Here is a 13,760-nt window from a genome sequence, read left to right as displayed (position 1 = left end):
CCGCTGCTCTAGGTGTTAGAGAGGGACACATGGAAAAACGTCTGTGCCAGTTGAAGGACATCCAAGTCGGTCCTGTATCAGTCAGTCAGCATTTTCACCTCACACAAGACGCCATCAACCAACTAAGTAACGCAGTGATGAAGATAAGCCAGTAGCCATGTTCTCAGTGAGAACACTCAGCATCACAGTAAGAGGAGAAGGCCTTATCGGAGCTGGATGAATGGGGGGGAGGGGGGTCTGCTACTCTGTTCACAGTCATCTCTCTTTAAGAACAACAGTCAACACAAAGCAGGGAGACATTAATATTAATGCCAACATTAAAACCCAGGCGGCTAAATGGAACAGCTAATGAGGATGAATAACAGACAACCGCTGACAAAAATCACCAGCTCTGATGTTATTTATCATCCTTAACTTTTGTCACAGCTCCTTTTTGCGTAATTAATATCGTACAAGAAAGCGGCTTCGCACTTGGATGAGTGATCTAATTTGTTTAATACAATGCAATTAAAGGGAGAGAATTGCTTTATGTTAATGTTACTGACTATGTTGCTCGCGGTTGATTATCGTCTTGGCGAGATAGCAAACAAACTTTTACGATTGATAACCTCTCCCGGGAGATCTGGCGTGTACTTAAGCTAACTACTTGACTACAGTTTGCATGCAACTGTTCGCCATGTTTGACACGCAGAGCCAGTGCAGTAGCAAGCACCCTAGGATCTAAACCGAAACCATTTATGCCAAGACATAGCAGAGATCAACATGGCAGCACACTGCCTACACTGTGGTGGTAATGCTGGTATGCCTATCAATGTACTGTTGGCATTTCCCTGCCTTATCAGCGAGTCTAAAAATACTTACAGCCTGTTCCTTCCATCCTACCTATACCTCCATCCTCTCCTCTCACGGCCAACTCTATCAGAACAACACAAAGAGGTCCCTCCATCCCCTTCCATCTGCCATCAGCCACAGCATGCCTACAGTTGACAGCCAGCTCAGAAAATACTCACTATTTATCTATCAGTCTTTCCACTAAAAAGAGAAAATCAATGCCAAGACAAAAGTAGAGTAGGTCAATACATCTAATGTGGGCTGTCCTCCTGGAGTCTTTGTTGCTTCTTTGGGCACACAGAATGTTTATAGCATTTCAATGTAGAACTAGTGGTTTACCACATATCCTGCAGACACAAGTGCTTACTGTGTTGAATTGCAATACCTGTACCAGAGTATTTGGATGCACACGAGTCCCACATGTCAACACCTTGATTGGGACATATCATTAGAATGGACGTGTAGCCGTACCATAGGGGAAATGGAACAAGGGAAGGGTGAATGGTAGAGCCGTGAGGGGAACATGACATGGGAGGGGCACTGCATTGTGACCGGAGGTGAAATGTGACATTGGGGAGGGTGAGAGGGAAGGAATGCTTAAATCACTAGTGATGGCTGCCTGCCTGGAAAATAAGGCACACTGCTGGCTGACTGTCTGTCTGTCTGTCCTGCAGACTCTAGTTTCACCTCAGCTGAGAGGTTAAGACTGACAAAACTTTAAAACCTAACACGCACTGAGCACACACACACAAATGTTAAAAATATTTGCAGATTGAATGACAAATCCGGCCATAGAACAAACTTCACACAAAATCAACGGACCACAGACTGATTGTGGAAAGAAATCGATAAATGAGAGTATCGCAATATTATTTGGGACGATATTATATTGATTCTATAACTCCAAGTATCATAAATAAAAATCAAATATACATATATATAATATGAGGAAAGTATTCAGACCCATTGACTTTTCCCACATTTTATTACCTTACAGCCTTATTCTAAAATGTATTAAATAGTTTTTCCCCTCATCAATCTACACACAATACCCCATAATGACAAAGCAAAACAGGTTTTTAGTAATTTTTGGAAATGTATGAAAAAAAAGTAGTCAGACCCTTTAATCAGTACTTTGTTGAAGCACCTTTGGCAGCGATTACAACTTCGAGACTTCTTGGGTATGACGCTACAAGCTTCGCACACCCACTCTTTCTCCCAATCTTCTCTGCAGATCCTCTCAAGCTCTGTCAGGTTGGATGGGGAGCGTTGCTGCACAGCTATTTTTAGGTCTCTCCAGATACGTTCGATCGGGTTCATGTCTGGGTTCTGGCTGGGCCACTCAAAGACTTGTCCCGAAGCCACTCCTGCGTTGTCTTGGCTGTATGCTTAGGGTCATTGTCCTGTTGGAAGGTGAACCTTCGCCCCAGTCTGAGGTACTGAGGGCTCTGGAGCAGGTTTTCATCAAGGATCTCTCTGTACTTTGATCTGTTCATCTTTACCTCGATCCTGACTAGTCTCCCTGTCCCTGCAGCTGAAAAACATGCCAACAGCATGATGATCAATGGAAACAGGATGCACCTGAGATCAATTTCGAGTCCCATAGCAAAGGGTCTGAATACCTATGTAAATAAGGTATCTGTTTTTTATTCTTAGTAAATTTGCAAACATTTCTAAAAACCTGTTTTCCGTTTGAGGAATAAAAGCAATTTTAGCATAAGGCTGTAACGTAACAAAATGTGGGAAAGGGGTCTGAATACTTTCCGAATGCACTGTTTTTGTTTTTGTTTGTGTTTGTGTTTGTGTTGTGTGTGTGTGTGTGTGTGTGTGTGTGTGTGTGTGTGTGTGTGTGTGTGTGTGTGTGTGTGTGTGTGTGTGTGTGTGTGTGGTAAAGTAATGGTAATGAGCCTGGCTCTGTGAGAGGTTCTGCTCTCCTCTCTGCCCTGAGATGAGCTGAGGGAGAATGAGCTCCACTCCTCTCCTCTCCTCCTAGTTAACATTCTCCCCTCTCCCTCCAGTGGCCTGCACACCCACATCCAAGCCTGCCTGTTATTTACGAGCACAGCAAGGCTAATGTGCAGTCCCCAAACAGTGCTTACCCGAGCACTGGCAACTTTTAGGACGCCTCCATTATTCATAAGTATGTGCACGCAGCATTTGGAAAATTGCTAATGCTTTCCCTCCCAGCCATCTTTATTTATTGATATATTTATTTATTTAATGTTTTTCAGCGCATAATCATTCCTGGGGAAAAAGAGTGAGCTGTCCTGCTAGAGCGCTGGAGACCAGCTGAACCCCACTTCTCCCAGCCTCTCCCTCTCCCCATTTCTATCTCTGTAGCGCTACCGCTAATAAAATGAATGGTCTTGTTTACGAGGGACAGTCTTAAGGACTCCACTGGCACAATGGAAAAACCTTATTAGTAAGAGCCTAACCACACAGGCAGGCAGGCAGCCTGCACACAAACACCAGAGGCAGACGAAATCTGACCACAACAGTCAATATCTCATGGAGCGAGTCGAAGATAACGATCCATCCACAACATTGGTTATGAATGCATGATGGCGTTAGGCCTTGGCAGGATTCCTCACGCCGGCTGTGTGCGTGTGTGTCACCAGGTTGAAATGATGTTAAGATCCTGATAGAGGGATGAGACTAGTGGAGGCAAGGTTCCACTTACTACGTCCAGAGACTGGCTCATCATTAGTGCTGTACACTTGGGAGGCCATTGGCATGGTAGACCCCAGTCAAACAGTCACTAACTCTAAACCAGTGTGAATGATCTGCTCAAAAGGTGGCCTGGAGTCCCTGGCCAGTTAACGAGACTGACACACACTGTCCCTCTCCTTGGTAGGTAATCTAGCAGACACAGACGGCTGAAAGGGAGCTACTGAGGAGTACGTTTGAAAGCAGGGCAGATTGGAGGAGAGGAGAGGCCGAGTGAGTGAGTTGACACAAAGAGAAGTGAGGAAAATCAATGGGAACAAACGTGGTGTGGAGATGGGCGCAAAGTGAGCGCTCAACAGGGTGACAGCTTATCCATAGAGGTGTCAGTCAGGCTACAGCAGGGCCACACTTACCCAATTAAAGACACCGCCAGGCAAACAGAAACCATGTTGACCTCTTGGCTCTCCCTGTTCTTTTCTCTTCCTCCCTCTCTTCCTCTCTCCTTCTTCCCTCTCCCCCCCCCCCCTCTGTCTGAGGGAGTCTGTGTGTGTGGTAAAGGGTGAGCACACCGGGTCAAATCCAATCGGAGGATGAGAGGGTTAAGAGTTGAGATGGTGAGAGACAGACAGCTAGTTCAGGTGAGGGTAAAGAAAGGGAGGGAGGGATGGAGGAGTGTTAGATGGAGAAGCGAGCTGGCGGAGAGGGGGAGAGTGTAAGAGTCCCCCTCTTACACTCTCCCCCTCTCCGCCAGCTCGCTTCTCCATCTAACACTCCTCCATCCCTCCCTCCCTTTCTTTACCCATTCCAGACAATAGGTGTTTTCACAATAGGTGTGAGGGTGAAAAGGGTATGAGTGTGAGAGGACGTCGGTGGAAGTGAGGGAGAGTGTAAGTAGTGCTCGTCTTGAAACTCACACCTTTTCACCCTGCCTACCAACAGAGCCAAGATCACACACAGTGACAAACAAAGAACCATGCACTGGACAGGGAATAGCATTGTGAAAACTGACACTGTGTCATGAGTTTAACATTACAGTAAGGCCCTCAGCGCACATTCTCCAGCCTCCCTATTCAAATACATGAACTGGCCACAAGCCAGCAGAGGAGGTGACATCAGATCTGACACTCCTAACACCTAGATGGGCAGCAGAAAAGAGTGAACAGGCCTGGGCATATAGGGTATGTCAAAGTAAATGTAAAGTAGTGCTGTAGTGAGCAGAGGAGGCTGCTGGGACAAGCTATAGGAGGACAGGCTCATTGTATTGTCTGGAATGGAATAAATGGAACAGTATCAAACAAATCCAACAAATGTTGGACTCCGTTCCATTCATTCCAGTCCAGCCATTACAATGTGCTTATAACTCCTCCCACCAACCGCAGCTGGTAGTGAGGATATAGCTCCCAATGGAGCTGGTGGATGCAGGGTCGCCATGGCAAGCAGGCTGCCTGAGGTGATGGTGCGTGTGACTGTGTGTGTGTGTGTGCATGTGTATGTAGGATGGAGCAGGCAGGCGGGTGGGCAGGCAGGCAGGCAGGGTGCTTGGCAGTAGCAGTGGCTGGCTAGGGGACTGACTGGCTGGCTGGTCTGTCTGCTGGGAGCTGATTGTGCTGGCTCTCATTATCCGGCCAGTGGGCCTAATGGAGTGTGACAGCAGCGTGCGGCGCACTGGAACTCTGTCCTTCCAGCCCTAAAAGCCAATTAAACCCACTCCACCCTGCCAGCTCTCCCTAACTCTCTCCCTCTCTCCCCTGCAGCCCCCTCTCCTTCCTCCCTGCCAGCTCTCCCTAACTCTCTCCCTCTCTGCCCCTGCAGCCCCCTCTCCTTCCTCCCTGCCAGCTCTCCCTAACTCTCTCCCTCTCTGCTCCTGCAGCCCCCTCTCCTTCCTCCCTGCCAGCTCTCCCTAACTCTCTCCCTCTCTGCCCCTGCAGCCCCCTCTCCTTCCTTCCTGCCAGCTCTCCCTAACTCTCTCCCTCTCTGCCCCTGCAGCCCCCTCTCCTTCCTCCCTGCCAGCTCTCCCTAACTCTCTCCCTCTATGCCCCTGCAGCCCCCTCTCCTTCCTCCCTGCCAGCTCTCCCTAACTCTCTCCCTCTATGCCCCTGCAGCCCCCTCTCCTTCCTCCCTGCCAGCTCTCCCTGACTCTCTCCCTCTCTGCCCCTGCAGCCCCCTCTCCATCTGTACCTCCCCCACTCTTTCTTGCCCACTTCTCTCCATCCTTTATCCCTGCCCATCTCTCTCTCTCTCTCTCTCTGAGCAGCTCCTCTCTCCCTGTAGCCCTGTTCTAAAGCAGGGCTCCTTGGGGGAATGCACTGGGCCAGAGAGGGCCTAGTCGGCCTCTGCACCACTGACAGCTCTGCTCTTCTTCTCCCCAACCCACAGAGGAGTCACAACCACTTAGAGAGGAGAAATGCCTCCCAGCACCAAAAACACACATCCTCCATTTATCACAAGCCAGTCACTGAAGGGGAGCGAGATGCCTTCTTCCTAAATGTTTAAATACAGCTCCTGGAGAAAGAGAGGTCATGACAAGCGTAGTTCTGACAATGTGCCTCATCCAGTGTTCTGGGTGTGATTGGTGAAGCAGAGAGAACATGGTGAACCCTAGCCAATATTTCACATGAGCTAGTGGTCTTTCACAGCCCTCTTGTAGTATTGTATCATCAGGCTGTCCCTCAAGTTATGAGCCTGTGTCCTGTAGCTGCATACCAGTCAATAAATCATGAGATGACAGTGTGTTCCTGACAGACAGTGTACTGTACTGTACCTGTTTTGAACCAGCAGTCCTCAGTGAAAGACTCCCTGGTGGCCTCTGGTTTGTTCCAGTACTCTGTGAAGACCTGGTCTCCTCGCACCATCAGCTACCCCTCCTTCACCTCCAACGCACCTAAAGAGACAAACACGCACACACACACACACACAACTCACACTCACACACACACACACAACACACACACACACACACACACACACACACACACACACACACACACACACAAACACGCACACACCTCACACACACACACACACACCTCACACACACACACACACACACACACACACACACACACACACACACACACACACACACGCACACAAACACGCACACACACACAACTCACACACACACACACACACCTCACACACACACACCCCCTCACACGCACACCCGCACACACACACCTCACACCACACACCCACACACACACACACACCCACACCCCCCTCACACACACACACACACACCCACACACACACACACACACACACACACACACACCACACACACACACACACACACACACACACACACACCTCACACACACACACACACACACACACACACACACACACACACACACACACACACACACACCTCACACACACACGCACACACCCACACACACACACACACACCTCACACACACACACACACACACACACGCACACACACGCACACACACACACCACCTCACACACCCACACACCTCACACACCCACACACACACACCCACACACACACACACACACCACACACACACACACACACACACCACACACACACACACACACACACACACACACACACACACACACAACAGTGGGTGGCTAAGACAGACAGGGTCCTGGACATGCTAACTGTATATGTTTTTTAACAACATGAACATTCTCCTTAGACAGATATTTTTTTTCTACCGAATCTGGAAGTTCTACTGTATCTATGGATGTGAGTGTTTCTGACTGCTGAATACCTGAGTTTCTCTGCTGTTTCCCTCGGCGACGGTGCTGCTGGCTGCTTTCGTCATGACGATGCAAACCTCCACTCCTGGAAGAGGGACACCGACTGCACCTGCACACACACAAACAATGCTAAATACTCACATCATGCATACACAATGGAACTAATTACACTCTCACAATTAATGCAAATGGTTTTAAAGAAAACCATTTTCACGCTCAAAATATTTGCATCAACAAATACAACTGAAAATATAGTGATTTAATGACAATCCTTCTCCTACACATATGAATGCACACACATTCCCCTCTCCTGAGGCATTTTCTCCTTCTGTCTGACCTATAGAGCGATAAGCTCTAATGACTGCCTCCGCCAAAAGAGAAGGAAACCTTTGTGCAGCCTGCTCTCTCTCTCTCTCTCTCTCTCTCTCTGTGTGACACTGTGCGCCATGTCATTTCACAGGCCACTGCTCTCCCAATAAAGAGCAGGGCAGACAGGCCATGATTACAAAATAACTCCCTGCTTCATATTGATCTAATCAACTTTAGCCCTGATTGGCAATGCCAATCAAACACACTCCGTTTCCACTTCATCAGCAGAGCGAGAAGCACAGAGATACAAACTCTCTTCCCATCGTTTCAAAACCAGACCAGCCTAGTTTATCTCTGTCAAGTCAGTCTTCTCTCTAAAGCCACTTCCTGTCCTATCCCTCCTGCCACCGTCCCCTTCATTCAAGGGTTTTTTTTTGTGTGAGAGGATGACGTCCATCTCAGTGCCTGTCTTTTTGTTTTTCTCCCAGGGTTGTTTCCCAGTGAGCTGGGTAATCGTCAGCGTGTCCTCATTCCTCCTCACCCTCCAAACACAGCAGAAAGCTGCCAACGACGGGGTGATAAAAAGAGCTTTCTCCCCTCAATCACAAAACTAACCAAAATCCATTTATACTTGAGCCCGAGCAATCTCTTGCTCTTCCCCTCTTGGTCTCCCTCGCTTTTTCTCTCCATTCAGGAAGGAGGCCAGACATATTTTGGAGCCATGTAACATTCAAGTCACCGTTACTTTACTGAGAATTGAGATTGACTGCCACTTCAAAGGCTACAGGCAGAACAGAAAGACTGGAGGGGAATTACAAAAAAGGGACGAGGGCTAAACGAGTGACTAGAAACTCAAAATAGAAGATAGAGATTACAGAGCCGTGTTCTACCCACATTCCACACAGGGAACAATTACTAACCATGCAGGGGAATGAGGACAGCATTGAGAGGGACATAAGGTCGTTGAGTGACAGCTGGAAATGGCTAATGAACTGATACGGCCAACATCAGCCCTCTGCCGAAAATAGCAGAAATAATCAATTCAAACAATAACAACAACAACATTCCAGTGGTATTAGGAATAAGATAACATCTTATTATGATGATGTCCTCATTACTGCCCTTTTCTTCATGCCTATTAAAGCAGAGTTGAATTAATATAGCTTTATAGATATACAGTAAGTGTGTGTGTGTGTGTGTGTGTGTATGTGTAGTGGAATGTAGCCGGCCCTGTGGCGACAGCCCTGTCAGAAACACAATGGCTCCCCTGACTGCACAGAGGCCCATTAACAAGGCTCCATCAGTGGGCCCATCTGAACCTCTAATTACGACTGCAGCATCAGCCATGCCAGCCAGCCACACACTCAACCAGCCAGCTAGAGTTTTCAAATGAGACCAGCCAGGCAGAGAGGAGGAGGAAAAGGAGAGGCGAGGAGGGAGGGAGGGAGGGAGGGAGGGAGGGAGGGAGGGAGGGAGGGAGGGAGGGGAGCAGAGAGCCGTGTGCGGTGCAGCTCCAAGCCTGCCTTCCACATGCATAATTCAGCAGCCTTCCTTCACGCTGTGCTCTCTCTGGGCTGCCCTGGGGAGCTGACAGCCCTGCGCCCCCTGGAGCCCTGCTGGAGCACTGCTACTCAAACCCCCCAACAACCTCCCCACAACCTCCCCACAACACAAAGCACAGGGAAGGGAGAAAGTGAGATGGAGTGGGGAGAGAGAGGGGGAAAGGGGAGAGGAGAGAAGGGGGAGGGTGAAAGGGTGTGAAGTGAAAGGGTGGGGGTTGAGATGCTCAAAGTCATTCTGCTGAAAGGGGACATGTGTCTCCTGCCAGGGCTGGTGTTAGAGGGGGAAAACAAAAGAGGGGGAAAAAAACAGAATGAAAGAAAAAAATACAAATGAGATGGAGATGAATAGATTAAGAGAGAGACATAGCTTTAGGGTATAGCCTACTCCTCAGTGTGAAGCCAAACATGAATCAAATTACAACCACCAACATGATACAAATATGACCACTATTCTTGTATTATTACACAACTGTGTGTATACTCACTCATAAAATAACGATACATGTCTTTAATAGATTGTCATAAATAAAGTCATAATAAAACACAAGTTGATTAGTTAGCAGTTGACAGTTGTTTTGAAGGGGTGGACTGCCATGGAGGATGACGGGGGGGGGGGGGGGGGGGGGGTGAAGGGGTGGACTGCCGTGGAGGAAGGGGGGGGGGGGGGTGAAGGGGTGGACTGCCGTGGAGGAAGGGGGGGGGTGAAGGGGTGGACTGCCGTGGAGGAAGGGGGGGGGGCAGGAGTGTTCTTTTCTGAGAGCTCTATGGTTGTTATTGATTTGTTTTACCTACTTTAAAAGGAGACGGCATCGCACCCGCTTTTCCACAAGTGTCTCATAGACTGCTGCTGGAAAGACGTCGATACGACTGCAACGTCTCAGAGCTGGTCTTAATAACCACCTCCCAGGATTAAATAGAACCTGCCTCTTTATTTCAATACAAGCGCTCACAACAACAGACACCGCATTAGCTGGGCTACTGACAGTCAAATTACCCTGCCTTGTCATAACGCTGCTTTGAAGATCCTCCACTCAAAAGACTAGAAGGGGAATGGAAAGACTAAAGAAAGGAACACAGCCCCCAGTCACCTGAGGATCGAACCAGAAACAACAACAACAGCATAGAGCTTTGATACTAAACCACCTGGAATAAGAACATAGGTAAACCAGACAGAAATAGTCTGATCACAACCATGTTCCTCAGACAACTGAGACAACTGTCAGACAGGGCAAAAAGATAGCGCTCCAACAGAGCCTAATGACTATCTCTGCCTATCTCTGTCATGCCGTAGCGCTCCAACAGGGTGTGTCCTGTGATCTCCTCCCAGCGTAGCAGGGTAGGCTGAGGCAGGGCGGACGAGCCAGACAGCATCAGCCTGGGGTTAGAGGGGGCAGTCTGGGTCACACTCAGTAAAGGACCAGGCTCTGATGAAGTCATCTCTTTTCAATGCCCTTAGCATTGACTTGAGTGGCTTCAGGTGGGAGTAGGGTTGCAAAGGGAGGGTATATTACTATAAACTTTCTAAGTTTACCAGTGAACTACCAGAATTTTGGTGACTTTCAGGTTTTTGGGTGAATTTTACAAGATGACATCTAGTGGCCTTTTGGGGTATTTCAGATTATTACATGTGTCTAATTATCTCTGGCCCTGTGTGGCCTTATCAAATTATGACAAAGCTGTAAAACATGATCCTAAATCAGGATTCCCCAACTGGCGGCCCATGAGCCAAATTTGGCCCGTGGGTGGTTTTATTTGCCCCCCACAACCAAGGTTTAAAATTATTATGTTTTAGTGAAATATTATATCTTTTTGGGTTACTTGCGGTCAATTTGCAGTCTACAAATGATTTGTAATTATGTTTCCGCCCCCCAACCATCCACAAAAAAAAAAAATAACAGCCTGTGGCCTAAATATAAACCATCAACTTAGTAAATACCATTGGTGTTTGAAGAGCGACTGCCCCTGAAAAGCAACTTCTCGCTTTGAAAACAGCCTATGTGGCATCAATATGAGTTAAAAACATTTATTCTAGTGTCAAAATGTACTACAAAGTGTAAATAGGATCATTTTGGTCATAAAGTCAGTCTCATCTAAAACGAAGATTTGCGAGATGATAGGATAAAATGGTATGTTACAGAATGAAGGGTACTGTACGAGTTTTCCGTGGGTTGGATTTATTTTAATCCTGCCCACATGCCCACAGCTGGCAGCACCCAAGTAATCATCAATTCAGAGAACAGCTGCACGCGACCCAATCATAACGCCCATGGCCAATTTGGTTTGACGTTCAATATCCCTATGGGGCTAGTGAAGGAGCATCAATAAATTACATGGAACAATATTTTAAAATGACAAAAGCTCCAAATTTCAATTACTTAAAAACCTCAAACCAACTATAAATTGTAGAAATACATTTACAATATTGAAAGCATTTAATGTGCCACATGATAATATTGTCCTATTTACATTGTGTAATTTATTTGAAGATCCCTAACTAGCCTCAGAGATAGTCTATCCAATGTCAAACCTTCAATATGTCTTTGTTGTAAATGTTTTGCCGCCAAACTGGTGGCAACTGTGAAAAAAGTCAATAGTTTGAAGAGTCGCAGAGTTAAATGAAAACAATGCCATTGTTGATTAGATGCTTTTTCCATTAATTAGGCAATTTTCTCTTGAGCCATATGGTCTATCCACTAGAAACATAAAACATTTATATTTTATATGAACAGTTTTTAAAAGTTATTCAATTATAAATTATAAAAGTTACCATACATTTCCTGTTAATTACCAAAATTACCGAAGATTCAGGTCACTTTGGTAATTTACCGGTAGCTTTGCAACTGTAGGTTGTGGTAACATAAGTGCTAGGCTTTACATAGAGTTTATAACTCTATTCCATCTGTCGCGTCCCACTGCTTTCTTCACTCTCTCGAGCATAAGCCCTGGTACATTTGGAGAAAGCATCTGTCACATCTCACTACAAAGCCCCGTCTCTCTTTAAAACCCATCCCTTTCATCTGACACATATCCCTTCCCCTTCAAACTATCTCTTCACTCTCTGACGGAATGAGAAACCACTGTCCAGATTCATGAGAACCCATTCGCTCTGAAGATGTCTTGTCAGAGATTTTAAGAAAGAAATTTCATCACAATAGATAAGCAATGAGCTTGTTAAAGATATTCGTCCAGTTATATGAATATTATGATACTGCTAATGATGGAGATCTACTCATTTCCTGTGGTATTGATACCTGTATAATTAGACTATAAGGTTCTTGCTGCCTGATTTACTCCTTGCAGACAGCCCTGACAAACTCCTGGTCGCGTGGCTGGGTGAAGTGCTGCTCATAGTGCTGGATCAGCTCGGAGTAGATGGTTGGAACAGCCATGAACACATTCACCATAAGAGCCTTGGAGCTGAGCAGGACCTCCCATACCTGAGGGGGAGGGAGTCAGAAACAGTATTTTACATTGTACGTAGATGGAATATCTACCCCATGTTAATGCAAACAAAATCATTACATCCAGATCACAATATGTAAAGCAGATGGAATAGGGTGCCATGGTATTGTGAGATCACAATATGTAAAGCAGATGGAATAGGGTGCCATGGTATTGTGAGATCACAATATGTAAAGCAGATGGAATAGGGTGCCATGGTATTGTGAGATCACAATATGTAAAGCAGATGGAATAGGGTGCCATGGTATTGTGAGATCACAATATGTAAAGCAGATGGAATAGGGTGCCATGGTATTGTGAGATCACAATATGTAAAGCAGATGGACAGGGTGCCATGGTATTGTGAGATCACAACATGTAAAGCAGATGGACAGGGTGCCATGGTATTGTGTGTACATTATTTACAGTGAATGAGGAGCGATGCGAGGGCCTGGTTGAAGATGAAAACTGTCAACAGGCTAGTTTATTCCAAAAACGTTGACAGGATCGGGTAAAGGTCTGTCTAACAGCTTCCTAAAGAGGAATTCAACAGGAATGTTATTGAGGTCAGTCATAATGCTGGGGCACGTTGCCTTTTAAAAATACCTTTGGCCTGCTATTTTTTGTAATATATTTTTTATTTTTACAAAATGTGTTCCAAGAGCATTTGTGAAGGAGCCAAAAGCCAGTCGCCCTCCTCCTCTTTCTCAGTCGTACACAGAGACGGATGCACATAAACAGAGACTGACACATGGCTACACATTTATACATAAGCGCTTCGCATACACTCACGCAAGGACAAAGCTACTTTCACAGTACCCACACATACAAACACACACACACACACACACACACACACACACACACACACACACACACACACACACACACACACACACACACACACACACACACACACACACACACACACACACACACACACACACACACACACACTATTACGAGTCCCTCATACACACCCCCGGCACGCCTGGCTGCACCCCCAACACACTGTGGGAGGACAGTGTGAATTAATTGAAGGTGAACGACAGATTCTCCTTGGCTCCGTCCCCCCTGGGAGGCACGCGCACGTCTCTCCCTCCTAGAACCTCCTCCTTTATTCTCCCTCATCCTCTCTCACACACCCTCACTCTCTCCATTTCATAATTTCCTGCTTCACTGCCCCTACTCTTATCAGTCTTCCTCTGCCTGTCC

General features: G+C 46.8%; 1 pseudogene across 1 annotated transcript in view; it reads right to left on the bottom strand.

Moving 5' to 3' along the window:
• LOC106587161 (malonate--CoA ligase ACSF3, mitochondrial-like) overlaps window positions 1-13,760 on the bottom strand; it is a 54,129-nt pseudogene that overhangs the window by 26,858 nt on the left and 13,511 nt on the right. Inside the window, exons 3-5 of the transcript XR_014382891.1 lie at window positions 12,387-12,541; window positions 10,364-10,479; window positions 6,260-6,379 (exon numbers count right to left, since the gene is read on the bottom strand). The product of XR_014382891.1 is annotated as a malonate--CoA ligase ACSF3, mitochondrial-like (transcript). The remainder of the gene's footprint in view (window positions 1-6,259; window positions 6,380-10,363; window positions 10,480-12,386; window positions 12,542-13,760) is intronic.

Source organism: Salmo salar, chromosome 26 (assembly GCF_965601325.2).
Source record: "Salmo salar chromosome 26, fSalSal1, whole genome shotgun sequence".
In the NCBI taxonomy this organism is placed as follows: domain Eukaryota; kingdom Metazoa; phylum Chordata; class Actinopteri; order Salmoniformes; family Salmonidae; genus Salmo; species Salmo salar.
The sequence above is the reverse complement of the archived record's forward strand: the minus strand, read 5'-3'. Positions and strand labels throughout refer to the sequence as shown.